The sequence below is a fragment of the Lathyrus oleraceus genome, chromosome 6 (genome assembly GCF_024323335.1).
Source record: "Lathyrus oleraceus cultivar Zhongwan6 chromosome 6, CAAS_Psat_ZW6_1.0, whole genome shotgun sequence".
NCBI classification, from domain to species: Eukaryota; Viridiplantae; Streptophyta; class Magnoliopsida; order Fabales; family Fabaceae; genus Lathyrus; species Lathyrus oleraceus.
Window position 1 is genome coordinate 181,201,892 of NC_066584.1, and position 24,256 is coordinate 181,226,147.

At 38.1% G+C, this 24,256-nt stretch overlaps 1 pseudogene; it reads right to left on the minus strand.

The window, feature by feature from the left end:
* Nucleotides 1-498: 498 nt before the first annotated feature.
* On the minus strand, nt 499-1,630 carry LOC127097825 (NADH dehydrogenase [ubiquinone] iron-sulfur protein 3-like; annotated as a pseudogene).
* Between the last annotated feature and the right edge of the window lie 22,626 nt (nt 1,631-24,256).

A 24,256-nucleotide genomic window follows, 5' to 3' on the forward strand; every position in this document is an offset into this window, starting at 1 on the left:
GGTACGTGGTGGCTCAGTGTGTCTACCAGTTTCAGGTGAGGCTATTCGGAGATCCAGGGCGAGTCCCGATTCCATATATACGGTTAAGCAAGCCCTGCCGCCAGCTTCCACCCAGACGACAAAAAACGTGAGCGCCTGGCGGCTTTGCTTTACTAAAAAAAAAGAATATAAGGCGCGTTAGCGCTTTAGTTTTCCAATAAGGGGCGGAGCGAGCCTAGAATAGCAGCCTATTACGTTACGTTTTCAGGCCCCTTTACTTTTTACTTTTAATTTTTAAAATAAAGCGCTAGTGCCCCTAATCCTATAGAGTCAGGCTCTTCTGCTATCAATGAAACCGAAAGAAACACAAAAACCCAGTGCAGTGCGTTTTGTATAGATCGAGAGTTGTAGCTGGATTCTTTACTCATGACATACTGGGAAGAATTGCAGGAAATCGTTCGATAAGACTTCTCACTACTATTTGAAAATGATATCCGACGATCAAACAATTCCCGCGAACTCTTTCATTTCATATCAGTTTATTCTTCTTCTTACAAAGCAAATAGCATTTCCTATTGATTTGTCCCCTATCCTATAGAGCTGGACCTATTATGATTCTTTCTGAATTATCCGTCGCTTATGCTGTTCCCAAGGACTAGCAAAATCGAAATAGCGAAATTCTTGGGTCATCTCAATGGGTTCAGAAACCACACGTTTCTCTGGATCATCATAGCGTACTTCTACATATCCACTCAGAGGAAGGTCTTTTCATAATGGATGACCCTCAAAACCATAATCTATTGATATACGGCGTAGATCCGGATGATTGATGGAAGAAACACCAAACATATCCCAAACTTCTCGCTCCCACCGGCCGGCTGATGGAAATAGACTGACTACCGGAGATATTCGTGTTACTTCGTCTGCACTGGTTTGTATAAGAATGCGTGAGTTATACCGAGTACTCAGTAAATTATAGACCACTTCAAATCTTCGTTTTCGAGAGGGATAATCAACTCCGCAAATATCGATCGAAACTTGAACCCTTGTATAGGTATGCAATTTAAGAAAGCACAAAAATTGAAATAGGTAGTCCGTTTTGGTACCATATCTATTCCCATGTTCCGATCTTTCAAAATAGTAAACCCATTTTCCGGGTAAAGAATACAAACAATATCTTCATAAGAATTGGCTATCCATATAAAGATAACGAATGCTTTCTCCTCGTTCATATTCTTTTCTTGCTCTAAAAAACTCGCGCCAACTTGGCATGATTATATATTCACAGTAAAAGTTATCCGCTTTGCTTTCTTTTAGCAAAGACTTGTTGTAATGTAAATCGCCGGTTGGGTTTACCAACCAAGAAAGACATGGGATTTGGTGGGCAAAAAACTAGCTTTCTTCTCTCTCTTATGATATTTCTATTGCTTCAACGGCTACTTCTCTTCTCTATATGCAATTACTTGGCGTAACTGAACTCAACTAAGCTTGCATCTTACTTTAAGGTTTTCTAGAACCTAAGACTCTTAGATAGAGAGTTTCAAACCAAATGTGCAATTCCCCTCCCCCGACAATCCGAGTGGGGAACTAAACCAGCAGCGCTACGAACACTTTCAACAGAACGAGACCTGCCCCTATCCTATATAGTAAATTTATAAAAAATGTAGAGTTAGCCGGACTTCCCTTTCCTGGGGATTGGTCTCCCTCTCTTAGTAGGAGGTTTACTATGTCCACAACAATTTGTGTAATATAAATTAACGGCTCGTCGAGACCTCGACGTTTTGGATTTATTCCTAGGTGCAGGCATGTCCTTCTTCTTATTGCAGTTGATTGAATAAGGCTTCCCCGCTTCGCTTCTTCTTTGTTCATTCGTAAATCGCGTCTTTTTAAGCCAGGTCAAAACGATTCGATTTTGATATGAGTCTACGGAGATAGATCGCTCTTTAAGCGAAAATCCCCGGTTTTCTAAAACCTTCTCGTGATGATCTCACTCCACGGAGGGAAAAGGTTTGTTAATTCATTCAAAAGACGGGCTTTCCTAGCTCATATAGTGGAAAGCGCCCTTCCCACATCGATCCCTCGAGGTGGAAGAATGATGAAACCTGCCAAGTAATATAGTAGTCATGCGCTTCCTAATCCTCTATCGAAGGAAACCCCTCCGAGGGTGAAAGAGGTGGCTAACTTTCCTTGCCCCAGGGAGCTTCTTTGTTTATGTAACTAAGCGGGCAGGTCTCTGGAGTGTGCTTCTATCGCCCGAGCAAGAGAAGGGCTGCAGATGAGCTATCAAGTCGTGCATTTCTCCCGAAAGTGAGGAGAATGCCCCGGATATCCTCATAGGTGTCGGGTTTACCAGGCTAAGGTAACTATAAAATTGTAGTTAGCGGGTTTCCCTCCTTCCACAGCATCTTGCTTTCCTTGGTAACTATTCGACAGACGAAACCCCTCGGTTTTCTTCTTATCTTAAAGTAGCTTTTCTTTCGGGTTTGACCAAGATTCTTCCCTAGGGTGCTAGTTTGTTTATGTCACTAAGCGTGATAGCTTAACCGCGCTTCTAGCTCTATCTCTAAAAGGAATTCTTAAACCGGCCATGCCAGACAAGTACTGGTTTAAGTTCCGCCATCCCCTCTCCGAGTTGCTATGAATCGAGAGAGCCCAGTCGCTCCTCCTGCCTAAGGGCATAAATAGAGGCATCACTCGAGTTATACCTCTTCTAGTAGATCCAATCCAGACAGATCTAGTATACGTACAAGAATCAGAAGGGGTCTTATCCCTAGGTGAGGGGATTGTGCTACTTGCTTTTCTCTTAGTTGAATTATGGGTCTTTCTCTTTTTCTTTCCTTTCTTGTTCCGTCCTGCGCTAAGCAAGCGAGTCTTTCATTCCTTGCTCAAGTAAGTGAGGACAAGCCCCTTTCGTTTATCCGAATCTCCCTATCCGGGGACTTATCCAACAACCTCTTCTGGTAAACAATATCTTATGTACTCAGACGGGCCGCTCTACTCCCTGTGTTCTTTCAACGTAGCAAGGAGGCCGGCGGAGAATGCCAAGTCGGTCATTCACACTCAGTCAGAGTCCAATTTCCTAGCAGAAGGAAGCCAAAAGGGAAGTTCTGCGTCCTCACCTTTCAATCGAGCAACTGCGTTTCTTCGTCTTAGGCCTCCAACAGAGGTGTATTTCCTTTCAAAGTAAAAGAATTGATTGAGGGGATTATCTCTCTTTTTTATACAAAAGGGTCGGGCATGGTTCACCAGGCGTACTAATTTCATTCGATAGAATGATGATAATTTTTATCGACCCTCACTCACTAGGGGAAGCGCGGACGAGTGGAAGACTTGGGTGTACGTAGTTCAGAAGACTATCTGCTTAAAAAACTACTCTTCCTCTTTAACTTCTTATTGTTTAGTTAGTTCAGTAGCTCTTTCAGTTCGAACTTGCCGTTCCGAGTTGCTTCTCTCTGTTTCTGTGGTTAGTGAGTTATGGAGTTGGAGCAATTATTCATACTTTCTTGAGTTCTAGTTTTTAGAGCTGTGTGACTGGCTTCCATGAGCGGATAGGATCCTCTTCTAGGGCTCGTTTCGGAGTTAAACGAACGTTGTTCTTAAATAAATTATTCCCTTCCCCGAGTTAGACTTTTTAAGAGATGGGTGAATAGACACACCAGTGGAATACCTAAAAAGAGAGCCGAAGGAAGAGAACTAGAGAGCTGGAGGGAGGGAAGGAATAAAATCCTCGATTCAAGACAGTATAAGATCCTAGAGTCTTTTTCGAATGCCCTTAATTTCATTGAGATCACCAATTAAGATTTCGCTTATGGTAAAGGTTGCTAAGCGAAAGCCTCTCTGCAATGAGGGAATGCCACAGAAGCTGGCCTTTCAAGATAGGGGGGCTGTCCAAAAAAGGAGATTCTTTGAGTTCATACCCAGTAGAAAGAAGGGCAGCTGCTAAGATCCCCGAGATTGGCTAGATGGGAGTAGCTCATGCCCGGCTCGGGAAATGATGTATGATAAGATGGAATCGTTCGTGAAAGAAAAAAAATGCAATGGTGGGAAATGAATAGAAATGGCCGGTATGTTTTAGTCTTTCCCCTAATGAGGTGCCGACATCTGTGTTAGTTCCTAGGAGTGATGTTACAACATCCCTTAGTAAGAGCATCTGAGATAGCCAAAGATCCGAAGGAGAAGCAAGAACAAAGGTGGTAGCACATTAGAATAATAAGAATTCAAATAAAATCCAGCTTAAAGCGCTCAAGGAACCCTATTTCATTTCGAGATCCCTACCCCACAAATTGAGACCGAGTTCCAGTTCCATTTTAATAATTTTTTTCTAAACCAGCATCAGTGACTATCTAAGCACCACCATAAAATTACGGAACAAACTGTAGTTTGCGGCAATTACTGTTTTTATAGCCATAGTCTTTCTTTGGTTCGAAAGCGAGATTGAGATCTATATTTTATATAAACCTCTGACGGAACGGAATGCAACTTTTTCCTATTGATCCAGTTTACATTGACTCAGTCAGTAGTTGGCCGTTGATTTCATTTAGTTGACCGAGAATCAGGAGCAACACCATAAGGGGGAGGCAGCATCTGAGCTAGTTTCATCTGTCGATTGAGTTGAATCAGCAACAGAGCCGGTAGCCTCACCAATCTATATAGTTCTTTCTCAACCATCAGTCTTTGTAGATTTATTCCTTTCATGTGTTCTTTTGATCTAGCCATAGTGACTCTCTATCCGTTGTGGGAGTGTTTAGGCGGGGCCTAAGAATGAATGATTTACGCGCTCCTTTGTTCATAGCACGGAGTGAGATGTCTATGTTCCCACCAGAACCTACGTACGTGTCAATCAAGGCCTTTTTTATTTTTGCCTATGATGCCATGCCTGCTGTTACTTCACTCGGTCAATGGGGATAAACCACTGTATCTCGCTTTTTTTTATGCTACTTAGACTTGAATCAACCAACCGGATCTGTTCGATCTCCTGCGGCGAGTGCTGCTTCTTTGACCTGTGCTTCCTACGCCTTTGCCCGTGGGTCAATTGGTCTTGGTTTTGGCACTCTAAGAGTGAGGAGGGGGGATACCGTAAATCCACTCTGCTACAGGATATTCAGCTAACCTTTTAGAAAAATGTCTTAACTAAAATAAATAAGAGAAGAAAGCCTCAGAACGAAAGAAGGATAAAGCAGAACTTGCGTAAGATAGAAAGATCTATTATCCCATTTCTTGCCTAAAAAAGGGGACCTACTCTCTTTTCTAAATCCAATCAATAGCCCGTTCCAGTCTAACGAGATTCCTCCCTTTCACCTTTCAATCGATTAAGCAATTGATCCAGTCGTTGACGTTGCAGGTGATTCTTATGATTCCCGTCCCGGCCACCACCTTTTTATTTCAAATCTGGATCCATAATTATGGCCGGTTAGCTACTGAGATAGCGTGGCTATTGATGGGTGTTGAATGATTCTTGATAACGTGGATAAACAATTACCTTTGATCCCAGCAGATAGGATCTGAATTTGTCAAAGGCGTATACCACCACCAGGAGTTCTTTTCTGTGGTAGCATAGTTCATCTGAGCAAGGTTGAGTACATGGCTTGCATAGTGAATCACATGCAAGAGCTTCTCCTTGCGTTACCCTAATACCGCCCCCACTGCGTTATCACTTGCATCACACATTATCTCAAAAGGAAGAGACCAATCTGGGGCAATAACTATGGGTGCTGACACCAGCTCTTTTTTTAAGGTCTCGAAGGCTTTCCTGCAGTGTTTGTCAAATAAGAACGGGGTATCTTTTACCAGCAGACTAGTCAATGGTTTGGCAATCTTGGAGAAATCTTTTATGAACCTGCGGTAGAAACCCGCATGTCCTAAGAAGCTTCAGATGCCTTTTTCATTTACTGGTGGTGGTAAGTTTGCTATTACCTCCACTTTTGCTATATCCACTTCGATACCCTTGTTGGAGATCTTGTGTCCCAATACGATTCCTTCTCGGACCATGAAGTGACATTTTTCCCAATTCAGGATCAAATTTGTTTGTTGGCATCTTTCTAAAACAAGTGATAGGTTAGTCAAATAGTTATCAAATGAAGAACCGAACACCGAGAAGTCATCCATAAATACTTCCATATGCTTTTCGAGCATGTTAGCAAAAATAGATGTCATACACATTTGAAATGTGGCTGGTGCGTTGCACAAGCCAAATGGCATTCTTCTATAAGCAAAAATACCATAGGGGCATGTGAATGTTGTCTTCTCTTGGTCTTTCAGAGCAACTGCAATCTGGTTGTACCATGAATAACCGTCTAGGAAACAATAGTACTCGTGTCCTACTAACCTTTCTAGCATTTGATCAATGAATGGTAATGGGAAGTGATCCTTCCTTGTTGCCAAATTTAGCCTTCAGTAATCGATGCGCACTCTCCACCCTGTAACAGTGCGGGTTGGAATCAACTCATTCTTTTCATTCTTTATTACCGTTGTGCCCCCTTTTTTGGGTACCACGTGGACTGGACTTACCCAAGAACTATCGGATATAGGGTAGATTAGACCTGCATCCAAGAGTTTTATAACCTCTTTGCGCACCACTTCTTTCTTGGCTGGGTTAAGTTTTCGTTGCGGTTGCACTACGAGTTTGTGGTCATCCTCCATTAAGATCTTGTGCATGCAAACAGTAGGGCTTATACCTTTTAAGTCTTCAATTGCCCATCCGATTGCACCCTTGTATTTTTTTAGCACTTGAATGAGTTCTGCCTCTTGGACGCTCTGTAGACTAGCATTAATGATGGTTGGACATTTTTCTTCAGTGTCTAGAAATACATTACTTCAGATTTGTTGGCAACTGCTTCAGATTCACCCCTTTTTTTGGGTTCTTCAGTGACATCGGATGGTGGTGGCCTTAGATCTTCCCATCGGTGTGGTCTAGATCTAATCCATTCAGGTTGTTTTTCCATAAGAGCAAGCACCTCAGATTCTTCTTCATCTGTATTACTTTCAAAAATGGACAAGCTTAAGACCCGGTTTAGAGGTGACCGGGGTCTTTGCTGGTCATTTTCTTGAGCGATTACTTGGTCGATTATTTCTATAGTGTTGCTTGTGCCGACATCATCTTTGTATTGCATGGTATTCCTCACATCTATCTTTAACTCTTCATCATAGACCTTGAGGGTCATAGTTCCTTCCTCAATATCTATCATACATCGTCCTGTTTCCAAAAAGGGTCTTCCCAATATTAGAGGTATCTCTTCATCCTCCGGAATCTCTAAAATGACGAAGTCGACTGGAAAGACAAACTTGTCAATTTTCACAAGAACATCTTCCACAATACCATAGGGTCACCGAACTGAGTGATCCGCAAACTGAAGGGTCATTCGAGTGTCTTGAACAGAACCGATGCCTAGCTTCTTATAGATGGATAGTGGCATCAAACTTACACTTGCTCCTAAGTCAATCAGAACCTTCTTGAATTTTCGATCACCAATAGTGCAAGGAATTGTAACTGATCCCCTGTCTTTCTTTTTCACTGGTATTTTCATGCCTTGGAGAACGGCACTGCATGTTTCAGCCAGGATGATCGGTTCATTATCAGTGGAACGCTTCTTGGAAATTATGTCTTTCATGAACTTGGCATATATTGGCATTTGTTCCAGTGCTTCCGAAAAAGGGATATTGATTTCGAGTTTCTTGAACATTTCCAGAAATTTCTCGAAATTCTTCTCATGTTGATTCTTCTTCTTCTGTCGTGGAGGGTAAGGAAGTTTGATTATGGGTTTAGAAACCTTTTCCTTATCCTGGACAGGAGGTGGTATTGCTTCTTCATCTTGGACTTGTGTTTCCTTGATTTCTAAATCCACCTCTATTAATCCATCTTTTTCGATATCATTAACCTCGGTTGGCTTTCCACTTCGGGTTGTGACAACGTTAATAGTGTTATATTCCAGCGGATTTGTTACCGTACCACTAGGTAGGGTTCCAGGGGCTTGAGAGTTGGATGCTAACTATTGTGCTATCTGTCCCATCTGAACTTCGAGATTTTTGATGGAGGCTGTGGTGTTTTTCTGATTAGTCCTTGTCTCTTCTTGAAACTGTATACTGTGGGCTGCCAACTTTTCAACGGCAATCTCCCAATCAGCCTTTTTAGGTGCCTGTTGTTGTTGTTGTTGTTGATACTGAGTCTGATATTGCCTTGTACCTTGTTGCGGAACATTCCCTCTCTGATCTTTCCAAGAGAAGTTTGGATGATTCTTCCAACCTGGGGGATTATTCTGCTTCAAGAATTTGATCTCTTCAATTTGTTGGGGGGTCGCAAAGCAATAGACTGTGTGATGAGGTCCATTACAGATTTCACAAGTACTCGCTTGAGCTGGCTGAACCTGTGCTATCTGTTGAGTACCTATATTCATAGCTTTCAACTTTTTGTCTACTTCGGCAGCAACAGTGTCTTCCAGACGGATTTTATTTGTCTCTAATTTAAGATCAATTACCCCGTTTGGCTGACTGGTACACCTGTCATATAGCTCTAGATGCTCATTCGCAGCTATTGCTTCAATAATCCTCTTGATACCAGTGGCTGTTGAGAATGCTCTGGTTCATACAGGGTATCCCTAGTCCTAGGTGATATCTACTGTAGAGTAACCTGATGAAAACCTTATCACTGGCGGTCTAGCCTAGGTGATAACCATAGATCAATCTCGATTGGTCCAAAAGAGAAAGCAATAAACACATCAAAAGGTTACCGTAAATAAAATATTATAAATGCAAATGTAAACTCAAATTCATTACAATTCTAAATCAGGGACACCCCCTAGCATTAGGGGGTTTAGCTACTCATATTGTTTAAAACCAATGCAAGATAAAAATTACACATTACAAGTAATTGGATGACTTTGATCTTCAATTGCTCCCGCTCATGAATCTCTTCAGCTCTCCAAATGCCTTGATCTCTGTAATACTTGATTTCTTCATAATACTGTGGTTTGCTGTACTCTCGGATGATTTTTCCTTTGGTAGAAGACCTCTTTTTATAGTGAAAGTTCCCAGCAGCAGTTGGCCAGGTCCAAAGATGTCTCCACAAAGCCTGAAGAATGAAAAGCCCGGAAAAATTGGAAATATTGGGCTTCGGCTGACACGCCCAATGTCAGATGACAAGGGTGGCCGTGTCAGCCTACTGGCTATCCTGACACGCCATTGGCATGCCTAACACGGGGTGAGGTTCTGCCTGACACGGCCCGTGTCAGCTGACACGGGTGGCCGTGTCAGGCTACTGTTTTCTTCCTCTGTCTCCCTTTCCCTAACACGGCCCGTGTCAGCTGACATTGGTGGCCGTGTCAGGCCTCCTGTACTAGGATTTTCTGCTCTTCTTCATACCGGACTCTCGCACTATCATGTTCTGAGTTCTCCGGTTCTTCTACCTGGATCTGTCTAACAAAAACACAGCTATTCCAGCATAAAATCAAAATAAACAAAATAAAACATAATAAAGATTAAAAATGCGTAAATGACATAACGAAAGTAAAACTACTCGAATTGTACCTTAAATGCGTGTACAGTGTGTCAAATGTCTCTGTTTTGCGTCGGATCAGTAATGAAAACTTACTATAAATGGTGACTGATCACATGTGTAGCGGGGTATTCGTTACCTTTAGATTTATTGACTAAATCAAAAGTAAACCATACAAGTCGAGTCGCCACCGCATTTCTATTTATCCAAAGGAAAGGTTAGAAAGCGAACAAAAACCGAGAAGTTTTATCGAATCAAAAACTAATAAAAAATGTCAGAGATCTGGGTAAGGGGGTTGGTTATGCAATGGGAAGGTTTTAAGCATCCAAAATATCCTAGGTACTCCTAGGGAGCCATTTTCACAATTGTTGTAAGGTTGGTATTTTGTGAAAATTTATTTGTGCAAACATGATTGGGGAGATGAGAGAAGAATGTACAAATTATTTACAAATTTGTGTTTGGGTGGATAAACCCATTGCCTACGTACCATCTTAAAAAAAGGATTAGGATCCAAACCTCGTAGTTCGGGGTAAAAATATCAAAACAAGTTGGTGAATTGATTGGTCCAAAAGCCATAAGGTCTTTTGTTATCTAAGGGAGAAAACTCAACCTAAAACCACAAATCCACCATGTAAGGATAACTTCAATATTCTAGTGAGGGGTTAACCCTATAATAAGCATGGAAGACTCATTGTCCATCACTAAGGATATAGGTGAGTATTATATCTACCTCAAGGATAACTCAAACATAATAGCTAAAGGTTATGAAAAGTTTTTGATAAGAAAGTGGCCATTGAAACCACAAAAGCATTTGAATGAGTTATATTTACCAATGAAAAGTATTTACAAAACATGGTCAAAGTTGACTTAAAGATTCAATTCAAAATAAGTGTTATGAAAAGAAAGTTTGAAAATCAAAAGCATAATGCTTAGGTTTCTAATGTTTGAAAACAAGTGTTAATGTTTGCACAAAAGTTTGGCCTGGGTTAGAGTGGAGGGAAGAAGAAGAATGGCTAAGTCCTAAACGTACAAGAGATGAAGGATAAGAAACAAGACCACAAATGGAGTTCCCTTCTTGAGATCATATTGATGATCCAAGTAGCTCTCATCCTTTGGAATAAGCAAGCAAATAAGTGTATACTCAAGCAATCAATTAATCAAGCAAAGCTCTTAGGAATCTTCCAATGGCTCTTGGATCTCTCTCTTTAGATGCACATGACAATGGTTCTTCAATTTGGCTCAAATAGAAATCCCTAGCACAAAAGCACACACATCAAAAAGTTCCATGAAGCAAACCAAGAATGGACAAGAATGAGTTTAGAGATTTGGTCCTTCTAATCCATCTTCAACATTAAGGCCTTTTTACATCATTTTGCATATGGAATATCCTAGAATCTAAGTCCTTTTTGTCCATTTTTGTATTTGGTCCACAACAATTAAAACAAAACACAAGCACAATAGTATATACACAATTATGTGCTCAAGTGAGCAAAAGGAAAATTGCATTAACATAAACATGTGCTCAAATGAGCAAAGGGCAAAAGCAAATTAATAATATGTACAAAAATAGTAAATGGCATAAATGTAAAGTGCAAGAATTAAATGTTAATGGTTAATGGTTAATAGTTAGAGTTAGTGTGCCATAAGGCAATTTAGCGCTATGTTAAGCAATCGTAATTTGACTTATGTAGAAGTCACAACTATCTGAGACCGGTCAATAATAATGTAGGCAACAACACAAGTTAGAGATCTTGATTAGTGCATCAAGCTCCTACAACTTGCCATGCCAAAAAGAAGATGAGAAATGATCTTGTATTGATTTAGGTTCTTTGCTTGATTAGGAAGCAACATATCCTTAATGCAAAGCCATTCACTTGATCCATGATCAAGATGAATTAGATTTAAACCAAGGAAGGTTAAACCTCCCATACATCAAGGCTAACCACCAATCTTTAACTCATTGATCAAAAAAGAAAAAGATGAAGAAGAAGAAGAAGATGAATAATAAAGTGCATTAATAAAAATCAAATGAGATAATCAACAAGCATTGACCAAAGGTATATGAAATCAAGGTCAAACATTAGTAAACAGAAGCAAGATGAAGATTAGAAGTCAAGAAACAAATAAAATATTTTTAGTATTTTTCAAAAGTAAAATAATACTTGAATTAAAATAATAAAGAAAGGTCAAACTTCAAATTCACTCCAAATCAACTTTGAAAAGTCCAAGTGAATTATCCTAAGTTCAACAAGGTCAAACAAAGTTTGACAAAAAAATTCAGCATTTTTAGAAGTCAGAAACTATTTTTAATCAATTAAAAATGCATAAAAATAACCTAATTGAATTAAAATCTCAAATAAATCTCAAATCAATTAATAAATTGATTAGATTATTTTTCATAGATCCATCATCATTAAAAGAGGTTGGGAAAATATTTTTGTATTTTTTGAATATCAAAAACTATTTAAAATGAATTAAAAATAACCAGAAAAGAGAAAATTCCTAAAAAATATCAAATGATAAAATAAAAAATATTAAAAATCATTTTTAGAAACTAGAAATTAAAAGAAGAAAAATGCAATTGGTCTCACATTTTTTGGACCAATAATGAAGGAGATATGATTTTTTCAAATGAAATGGAATTTAAAAAAATAAAATGAAAATTGAAATCAGAAATTAAAATGTGGAAAATCAGGAGGCGTTGGATGGAGCTCATTAAATGAGCTGGCAAATCATGTGGATCACATGTGTGTGTCCAAGGTGCACTCCAATCAATGCATCACATATAGCCTTTAATTTAGTCATAACATTGAGTGGCTCATATCTAATCTGGAAATAAGAATGCACGACCATGATTCAATCTAGGAACCAGACGGTGGGTACACCACCATCTTCTCCGGCAAAACTTTTGGCGTCGGCCAAAAGTTACAGAGATCAAAACTCCACCAAATGCCACGATCCAGGTATCAAATGAAAGCTGGGGTGATGTACATCACCCCTGTACCAACCAATTTCACTCTAGACTTCCATGGAGAAAGAAATCAGAGCTTGAATTTTATGGTGTTCAACTGAAACTTGATGTAATTTAAAAATTCAAAGCACAAAATGATTGCCTTTATGGAGAGGACTTCAGACAACCCAGCAACAACAATAAAGAAGCTATATAGAAAGAGATTCGAAGAAAACAAGTTTGGATGTAAACCTTTGAAATGAGGAGCTTGAGAGCACGATCTCTTGATGCTTATGCTTGCAGTGTATTCTATGGATCAAGGTGAGCAAGGCTTAGGAACTGTAGATCTAAAAAATCAATCAAGGAAATTGAAATTTAGATTTGAAAACTTTGAAAGAAAGAGTGAGTTCCTTTGAGTATGGTTATGGAATGATTCGTGCAGCATAACAGGTGCCATTAGGTTGTGAAATTATGAAGCCTTGGCCCTCTATTTATAGCAGATGGTGGCTGATATGCATGATCAAAGCATGTGCATGGATGGAAAGGGCCTCGATGCATGGGCCTGTATAGGCGCATGGAGGGCCCAATTCCACTTAGAATTGCAAGCTGATGCCAAATAGAATCAAAATGGACGTGAAAATTATGTGTACTGAGCTCATGCAATGCAATTTCAATGAGTTTCCAAAGTTGTACCAAATTGTTCATCCCTTCGAAAATGGTATTTCCAAAACTGAAACATAGCCTTATGGGTAATGGTGGAAAGCTTTTGGCATGAGGATCAATTGTTATGTTGACCAAAACTTCATTTGAAATTTGGAAATTGGTGAAAAATGATCATGAAGTGTAAGGTACAAAACATGTACATGTGAAAATTTCAAAAATGTCCAAACTTCAAGCCCTTCTGTTTCAATGATGCAAGCTCCAAATGACAAAACCTCCAAAATCAACGTTGTAGATCGTTTCAAGATAATCAATTTGGACTTAAATTTTGCATCATTTAGAGTTTTTATGAAGATGTTATGGGCACTGGAAATTGGACTTTTTCACATTTCAATGCATTTGGTCCAAAGTGACCTATAATGTTTTGCATTATCACATGTATTTCTTTTAGGATTATGAAAATTTGTCCAACATAACAAATTAAGTATACACCTTAAAATTTCCAATGCATTTGATCCCACCTCAAAATCATGAAAAATGAATGAGTTATGTTCTTGGGAAGTTGACCCAAAATTAGGGTTTCAGTCAAAATGACCTATAATGTTTTGAAATGGATGATGACCTTACAAGCTTAAAATGGAGTTTTGATGAACATGAAAGTTGTTCATATGGTTCTCTTAAGAACATTTTTTCTCTTGGGGTCATCTCCATTTGACAAACACATCAAAAGTTAGGTCTCAGTGTACTACAAAATAGTCAGATGAATTGACTGATCAACTTCTCAAGTCCAAACCTCATATCTTGATGAATTGAGGATTGAGGGAACTCAAATAAGCTCAAATATGCATTAAATGATGAATGGAAGAACTTCCCTTGATTGTATTTGATCATGGGTTGAGGTTGCTTCATGAGCAAGACACAGTCAAAACACTGTTGAATTAGGGTTTCCTTGGGAAACAAGCCTCAAGCCCTTTGGTTTGCTTTTATCAAAATGATGATTTGAGATACTTGGGAGGCATATTTGATGAATGAGAGCCTTGTGAACCATTTTCATGCTTGCTTTCCCCTTCACCTTGCCATTTTAATGAACATGGGGCCACCTAGAAGCTTTGGATCTTGTGACTGCTCAAGCTACAAAGAAAAGATGTTAGTGACATATTTTTGTGCTTTTGGTTAGTAAAAAAAATAATAAAAGCAATAATATACAATTCAAGCATGCTTGGTGATCTCAAACCAACTCACAAAAGTTCCCACCCTAGGGTTAAGGAGCCAAGATGCTATGATCCTTAAGGCAAGATGCAAATGCAATGGTAGGATGCCATGAGGGATGTTAGGGTCAAAATTAGGGTCTTACACCATGGAGTACCATGGATATGAGGGGTGATAATACCTTCCCTTTGCATAACCGAATTCTGAATCCGCTCTGGGTTGTGAGACCATTCTCATTTGGGGTTTTACCGTTATTTTCCCTTTCCTTTGGAATAAATAAAGTCATATGGTGACTATGTATTTTTCACGGTGCGATAGCTGGCGACTCTATTGGGGACTATACAGAAGTTTCCTAAAGCGAGTCAAGCCTAGCTTGCCTGTATGCTTTTCCTTGGGTGTTTATCTCTGTAATCACTTGCTTTATTTATCCATTCCTGTTATATATATATATAATTATATATATATATATATATATATATATATATATATATATATATATATATATATTGTTGTGATCTTGTGGGGTGGATACTATGGAAAGAAAATCCCAATACACATGCCTAGAGAGCTTACCTAAGATAAGAGGCTCTTCATATTGACCTGTAGGAAGTAGTTATCTTGAGGGGGAGATATGGATATCTTGCTTGGAGTAGACTCTTTTTAGAGTTACACTGGCACACGAGTCACGTTCCTGCTGACAGTCATTCTTCCAAAGAGGGTCCATGACTCTGGGGACCTTTAGACAACCATTGTCTTTTGAAGTTAAAGGCAACTACAGTTAGAGGAGATCATCCCGAAATTATTGTTGACTCACAAGTTATCTTGTGGCGATAACGATACTTATCGCCTCATTCTCCGTGAATATAAGTGTCTTCAGAAGTATTAGTACTCACCTTGTGAGGGTATATGAGTTTCTTGTAGGGAAACTTAGCCTCCAACATATCTTGAATCTACAATGATCTTGTTCTCTTGTATCATATGAATTCATAACATATTGCATTGCATACATACTTGGGCCTTATTTTCGGAGAATCCTAAGGGTTTGTAACTGTGCAGTGAACATTCCAATATGGGATCAAATAAGAAGAATACCCTTCCACTCAAGTTCAAGCTAACAAGAGTGGATACTCTCTTGGCTTTCAGCAACAAAATTACTCCATGTAAAAAGAATAATTTCATCTGTAGATATGGACAGATCTTGGATCTTCTTACTACCTTTGTAGACGTCTCATCCTTTGTGGCCTTATCTCAATATTATGATCCACCACTTAGATGCTTTACCTTCAAAGACTTTCAATTGGTTCCGACAATTGAAGAATACGAGATGCTTCTAGGTTGGTATGTGAAAGATCACCTTTCCTTCACAAATTTGGGTGAAATGTTGATTCCTGAATCAGTTGTCGAAGCATTTCACTTATTTGTTAAAGAGGTAACCCTTGGTCTGGGACCTAGGGGGTTTTCTACGAAGTTCTAGGAATATAAGGCATGGGCCTTGGAGAAAGAAGGGAAATGGATTCCCTTCAGTACTACTCTATCCCTCTTGATTTATGGAGTCGTCTTATTCCTATATTATGATGAACATATAAACCCTTCTATCATTAGTGTGTTCATATCTGGGAATCATGTCCCTGCATTGGTGTCTGATATGTATTACTGTGTACACACTAGGCACGAAAAGAGAAAAGGTGTGGTATTGAGTTATGCTCCACTGTTGTACATATGGCTCTTGTCTCACATGCCTCAAAAGGGGCCTTGGGTAGACTTCTTAAAGGACTTGAGGTGGTCTCAGAAGTTTTCTTCCCTTACTGCTGAAGTTGTGGTTTGGCATCTTCCTACTTCAAAGATATAGCAAGTTATCATTGTGGAGACTTCCCGAATGTGCCACTCATGTGTCCTCGAGGTTGCATAAATTATAACCCCTCGTTGGCCATGAGACAGTTGGGATACTTGATAGAGAATGAACCTAAGGCTGAATTACTGAAAGATGTCTTCTTACCCGGTTTAGGAGCAGAGAACCCAAATTTGTTATAAAAGATTAAACAAGCTTAGACTCAAATTCATCACAAAGGTAAAGAGTTGGGTAAACGTGATTGTCGAGCTAAAGAGTCGTATCGCCGGTGGGTAGTACAAAGGGCGAAAGAAGTAAAGCTACCTTACACTATAGATGTTCAGATTCCTCCCTCGGAACTAGAACCAGTATATGCCTCCAATGAAGAAGTCGATGCAATGAAAGCAACTATCGTACTGTTAACCAAAGAAAATGAAGACTTGCAATCAAAGCTCCATGCATTGGATAAAGACCAGGCTAAGCTCAAGAGAAAGAGTGAATAAGACATTGAGCTCTTAACAGAAAGCAGAAAGAAGGCTAAAATTGAGGAGAACCTCAAAGAGAAATACCAAGATGGTTTAGCTCAAGCTGATATGAGACTGACTTTTCTTAGAAAACACTTGAAGCAGACGGAAAAGGTGCGTGGCAACAACCACCGTTGGTTCGAGTTGGATGTTAAAGAGAAGAAGGCATTGAGAGATGAATCTGACCTGGAGATTCAGAAACTCAATCTTTCCCTCCATGACATTAATGGAAAGGTTGAAGTGGAACATCGTCTCAAAAAGGAAACAATCAGAGTTTCCTACATCACACCTCTAGTTTGGAGAGAGAAGTGTCATAAAGTTGAACTTGCCACTTTGAGTGTCGAACATTGGAGAGATCATTTTTCTGTTATGAAGAATGAGAGTTTGGGTTGGCTTAATGAGAAGACTCATATGAATGGTCTTCTTGATACTTATGTTGGGTATATCAACTTGTTGCAACCCGCTGCTACTATGTACTGAGCCAAGTATGATTGCTTAGTGAGGTTCTACAACGAGTTCACCAAGGAGGTTCCTTGGAAATTAGAGGATGCTCTAGAAGATGCTGATGAGAATACTACTCCACTCTCTATACTCCGATTTATCTACCTCTGTAATCGCATGATGAAGAGGTTCAAAGTTGAATTGAAGGAATTGCGGAACAGAAAGCAAAGCGTGTTATCTGACCATAACTTTACTGTTTCCCTTTTTCATATTTTGAATTACTTTATTATACCTCTTTGTAAATGTAATATAAAATTCATGAATAAAATGCTTGACTTGTCTTGAATTCAGTGTTCTTACTTTATCTGCCATTTTATAATGTTTATTGTTGCATTATGAATCTTATAAGATTTCCCCAAGAATAAAAACAAAAATAAGCATACATCATGCATCAATCATGCATCTCATATTACACCCATATGATCTTACCGTTTTCTTGGCCTTCTATTCAGTAATTCTCGTTGTCAAGCTGACTTCCTAGCACTCTTACAACACTCGAGCTAAGCAAAAGAATCAGCATGGACAAGCTAGAACAAAACCAGGACTCCTTCCAAGAAGAGTTAACTCAAGTGAGAGCCCAGCTGGCGAAACTCATAGATGTCATGAAGAATGTCGTTCATGACAAGAAGAAAATTGCGAAGCCAACCAGAGGGTTGTTGCTAATGTGTCTATTGTTAATCCTATTGTAGGGAATAGGGTCCTAAAGGGGTATATATCAAATTGAATGTTGCTAACACCTTATATGTTCCTGCTCATGGAGATTCTCAAGTTGGTGTGGATGATCACCATGATGATTTCTTTGTACCTAGAGTTGATTCAATGTATGATCCCTATGGGCCATCTGTAAGACCCTAATTTTGACCCTAAGACCCCTCATGCTATTCTCATCATATGCATTGGCATTGGGATCATAGATTGGCATCCTCCTTACCCCTCATTCATTAGGTTTACATTGGGAGAGATCACCAAGAACATTTGATTATATAATACTTCATTCTTTATTTATTCACTAACCAAAATACCAAAAATATGTCATTGTATAGTTTAACTCGTTTGTAGGTAGTGCACATGCTCACCTATGCTTTATCAAGCTCACATCTAGGGCTTAAGACCCTAATTGCAAGGAGCTCAATCAAGAAGTGGTTTACTATGGCTCTAATAATCATATATGAATACCTATGATCTTCACTTTGATCAAGAAATCATCAAGAGTTTGGAGTTGGTTTGCCTTGGAAACCCTAATTCATTTGGGTATCTTATGTGACTTCTTCAACAAGTTTCTTTAGCAATTGATCAAATATTTCAATGTATATTCCAAATTTCATCATATTATGCATATATGATCCTCCATGAGTCCCAAAAGACAAGATAATGTCAAGCTAGCAAGTTGGTTCATGGTGGTTAACTAGAGGAATTCAACTGATCAAAACTGGGGTTCCCTAGACCCTATCTCCTACAATTTTTGTCATATGAAAATCATTCCAAGATTAAAGTTACTATAAATGACATTCCAAACAACTTTCATGTTTAGTTCAAGAGCTATTTTTTCTTGGAAAGTCATTTTTTATGGTGAAATATTATAGGTCATTTTGTCTAAACCCTAATTTGGAGGTCAACTTCCCAAGACCATAACTTGCTCAATTTTTATGATATGAAAGATATTCAAATTGCATGATCAAATTCAAGATGTATACTTCAACTTTGATGTTTGTAGGAAGAGCAAACTCAACTTTTAAATGCATGTGATATGAGGAGATATTATAGGTCATTTTGGGCCAATACCATTGAACAAGTGATTTTCCTCAACTTCTAAAACGCATAACTCCTTCATGCTAAATCCAAATGAGGTCAAATTTGTGACCATATTTAAGAACATTGAGATAGCTACAACTTTTATGAAGGAACGTTTCTAATTTTAAGGCCATAGAAAAGGTTACTCAAGGTGGAAGAAGTGAACATATGGCTTGGTACTTAGAATTGTTTTTGATATGTTTGATTTTCCAAACTTCCACCTCAAAATTCATCATGATAGAAGTTTCAAATGAAAAAGTGTTCAACATGAAATTTGATCCTCTTGATCTAACATTTCCAAAAAGTGTAAATTCATCCCATTTGGATAAAGTATGAGTGACTTGCGCATGGCTTAAAGTTGGATGACCATTTGGCATATTTGAACTTCCATTTTCCACACACGAATGCATGGCTTGTTAACATGACTTCAGCATTGCTTGCACATGATTTTGGACATGAATGCATCATTACATGGGCCTATCACACACCCATGCATACATGCAAAGGAATTTTACTATTTTTGAACTTTAAAAAGAAGTGTGCAAATATCTTTGCCTTGGCCTATAAATAGAAGTGTCTATGATAAGAATTGAGGACCCTTGCGCGCCAACTTTGAATCTCTAACCCTAAACCCTCACATTCAAAGGATAACCTTGAGGATTTTCATTGAAAATCGAGTTTGAATCTCCACAGTTTTGAGAATTAAATCTCCAAGAGTCCTGCTTCTTTCTAGATCCATTTCCACTCCATCAAGCATTTAGAGTAAGGCCAAGCACAATTGAGAGCAAGATCGTGTCCATCTGAACCTGCAGTGAAGGTGAATTTCTGAATTTTTCATCTCTTCGATTCTCACTTAATTCTCCATAATTCTTGTTGTTTTTTGGTTGTCTGAAGTCCTACCAATGTATGCAACAAGATTGAGTTGCTTTGAGGTCAAATCGAAGCAAATCAGATCATGATCCTCAAAATTCAACTACCTGTATCTTTCAATATACTTGGAGTTAGGTGAAATTGAGGCCAGATTCGAGCTCCTGAGTATTTTTACTTTAAATTCATGTCCTCCTTTTTCTTTTTGGTGATGGATGAGGGTGGACCAGTCCGGTGTGGTCCACCGGAGAAGAAGACCAGAGCCCTGGCTCCAGCGATGTGTTCGCATGTCTCCAGACCACAGGATCCTCTTATTTTGTTTTAATCTTGAGCGTCCAAATTTGTTACCACGCGTGTGGCACATTGACTAGGGAACATCATGGAACACGCGCTCTGATCCACTTGATATGCCACCTCAATTAATGAGGGAGATCAAGTGGTCCACGTATTTTTGCATTTTCTGATTTTCATTTTAATTGACTTATTTTCATTAATTTATATTAATTTTAATATTGATCCAAAATTTATAGGACTTTCACCAAAAATTCTCAAATATTTTCCTCTTTATTTTTCTGAACTAAAATTATTTTTTGGATCAATATTAATATATTTTATGATTTAATTGTTTTTGTACATATTTTTAATTGTTTAAAAATACTTTTAAGATTTCCAAAAATAATGAAATTTTTCCTCCAAGGTCCTTTGACCTTGTTTGACCTATGGTAAATCTCCTGGCCATTTATTTGGTGTTTTGAAGAGGTTTTAAGATTTTGACCAACCATAATTTAATTTAATGCATTTTTTATTGATTTTTAATTGTTTAATTACAAATAAATTGTGTTGAGCTATTTTTATTGACTTCTTGAGTTTGACTATTTTTGTTGAGCCTTGGTCAAGGTTGATTTGACTTTGTTAGATTAAAATTATTGGATTTAGGGGATTGATGAAATATACATTTCATCTCCCAAAATGAATGAATGATTTTAATTTGATAAATGTCCCCCTTTGACCAATTTGTGTTGATCTCATTCCACCTCCCTCTTCATCTTAATCTAATTCTATCCTTATCCATTTCATTGACCTATGATATCTCTATATCCTAAGGCTAGTTGATTGCAAAATTAACATAAGTATGGATGAGATTAGGTCCACCCTTTTGTCATTTTCTTTTAAGTGTGATATGTTTTAGGAGTATGGTTCATTATACCATATCTCTAACATGCATTAACAATAAAATTTCTATTGCCCGGCCTCAGATAGTTGTGACTTCTACATAAGTCCAATTACGATTGCTTAACATAGCGCTAAATTTTGATCCAAAAAGCATAGCATTCTAGTAAGTGAGATTGTAAGTCTCCCCCCTTTCATGGTATTGTGTGGAAACTTGGCCTTTTTTCCTTTCTTTGGGAGATGTCTTGGTTCAAGGATCCATGTTTATGAATAGATGGTTGAGTGTTCTCCAAAGAATGACTTAAACAATTAAAAAAGCAAAAGCAATACTAACTTCTAATCAACTAACATTTGACTAACTTTTAATTTCAAGTCATTTACCTTTTGCATTTTAAATTCAAGTCTTTATTCATTTGCCATTACTCATACCATTTAACTTGTTACTTTAATGTCATTTTCACTTTGCTCACTTGAGCCATATCTTGTGATTATATTGTGATTGTGGATACTTGTTTGTGTATTTTGTTTGTGTTTGAGGTATTTTGACCTTAATGTACATAATGAAAACAAAAACTCTAAAAAAGAGTTACGTGGACTGTTGGATTTGATCTGAGACATTGGACATAGGATTAGGCAACATTCCCTATGCAAAAGGACTTGGCCAATGCCAACTTTTCTGAAGCCAGTCATTAGGAACTGAACTTTCATATGATGCAAGTATTGAGATCCCTTTTGAGTTCATCTGCTACATGGTCTTGATGAAGTTGTTACTCTGGACCTGTGTCTAATGCCTATTTCTTAACCATTCAAGGAGTATGGCATCTGATACATGGGAGATTATGAAGAAGATCATGGAGTTGCTAAGCTTGGATGTGGCTATCTTTATTTGATGCCTTGTTTTTCACCTTACCATTTGTGTATTGATATTGCTTGATTCTAAAGTCCAAGGGAAATTGGGTTTCTATATGACATTCTTGTCTATTGGATTGCATCCCATTGGTCATATCTTTTCAACTCTTAACTTTTAATTTTTGCTTAGGATTAGTCACTTCATCTCCTCCCACCTTCTTTAATTTAAAATCTCTCCCCCTTTTTAAAAATCTTCTTTGCTTGTGTTTTCTAAACTTAGACTTTATTGCAAATTTGAAACTTTGGCCTTATGCCATTGTATTTTCAAACTCTTTTCTTAATCCGATTTGTAATTGAACCTAACTATACTTGACTTAAAATTTCAAAAGACAAAAAAAAACTAACACTCATTCCTACCTTTTTAGGCCTTTTGTGCCTTTGTTAAACTTAAACTTTTGTTAAAAGCAACTCATTCACTTTGAAATGGTTACCACAAACTACGAGGTTTTGATCCCTCATTTTATGTTGGTACATAGGCACAAGTCTGAAGGTCTTGTCAAACACAAAAATATAATTAATGAGTTTTTTTCTCATCTCCACACTCTATTTATTGCAAACATCATTGTATACCAAAACACATGTACACACAAAAAAGGGCTCCCTAGGAGTACCTAGGACAATTTGGGTGCTAATACCTTCCCTCTGTGTAACCAACCCCTTACTTGTAATCTCTGGCATTTTACTAGTTTTGATTTAAAAACTTCTTATCTTTGACTTTTGTTCGTACTTTTTCCTTTTCCCTTGGAAACAATAAAAGCGAGGTGGCGACTCTGGTTTAATTGACGTTAAGTTTATCCATAGCTTAATGATCATGAATTTACCGCTACAGAAAATTAAGTGGAGACTCTGCTGGGGAGCAGTTCTCAGTGGGTTTAGCCTACTCTTTTGTGTGTATATAATTTTATATTTGATGTATGTGTAAGACCCTAATTTTGACCCTAAGATCCCTCATGTAATTTCATCATAAGTATTAGCATTGGGATCATACCTTGGCATCCTCTTTGCCCCTCTTTCATTGGGTTTGTTTTGGGAGAGATCACCAAGCACTTTGTGATTGTATCATACTTGTATATTATCATTTTACTAACCAAAATAAAAAAATATGTCTTTGCATTTGCCTAACTCTTTTGTAGGTAGGGCATGATCTCCATTGATTCATCAAGTTCATATCTAGGGTTTGAGACCCTCATGACAAAGAGCACAACCATGAATTGATCCAAGAATGGTTATGAGCATCATGTATGAGTTCCATTAATTCATACATCTTATATTGATCAAGTTTTCTTCAAGAGTTTGGAAGTGATTTGCCTTGGAAACCCTAGTTTGACTAGGTATCTTAAGTAACTTCTCCAACAAGCTATCTCACCAATTGATCAAATTCCTCAAGGGGCACTTCAAAATTCATCATCTTATGAATATATGAGCTACCATGAGCCAAGAAAGTCAATGGAATTGAAGGTTAGCAAGTTGGTTGATAGTGGTTGGCCAGATGAATTCATCTGATCAAAACTGGGTCTTCCTAGACCCTATCTCCTACAATTTTCACCATATGAAAATGATTCCAAGATAAACGTTACTCTAAATGACATTCAAAACACCTTTCATGTTGAGACCTAGAGCTAGTTTTGCTTGGAAAATCATTTTCTATGTTGAAACATTATAGGTCATTTTGTCTAAAACCTAATTTGAAAGTCAACTTCCCAAGGCCATAACTTGCTTATTTCTTATGAGATGAAATATTTCCAACTTCCCAAGGCCATTGACCAAGTGATTTTTCCAAACATCAAAAATGCATAACTCTATCATTCCAAACCCAAATGACATGAAATTGGTGACCATTTTTAAGGCCTTTGAAAGACATATAACTTTGATGAAGACACCTTTCTCATTTGAAGCTCACATAAAAAGCTAAGAAAGGTGGAATATTGAAGTATATAGCTTGACACTTAGAAAACTTTTCAACATGTTGAAATTTCCAAACTTCCACCTCAAAATTCTCCATGTTCCAAGCTCCAAATGAAAAAGTGTTGAACATCAAACTTGTTCCCCTTGATCCAGGCTTTCCAAAGAACCCAAGTTCATGCATTTTGGATGAGGTTTGCTAGGTCTGCGCGTGGGTTTAACAGAGATGCATCATTGGCAAGAATCAAGCTTTAAAACTTCAATTCACTTTTCCTTGCCAATCAAGCTTCCATTCAGACTTCATTTGGATTGATTTTGGACCTTTTTGCATTGCATCATGGGCCTGCATATGCCCATGCACTCGTGCCATCAACATTGCTAAATTTGGACAAAATTTGAAGTGTGCAAATATCATTCATTCATGATCTAAATACATGCTCTATGTGCTTACTTGAATCACATCTTGCGCGCCAGCTTTT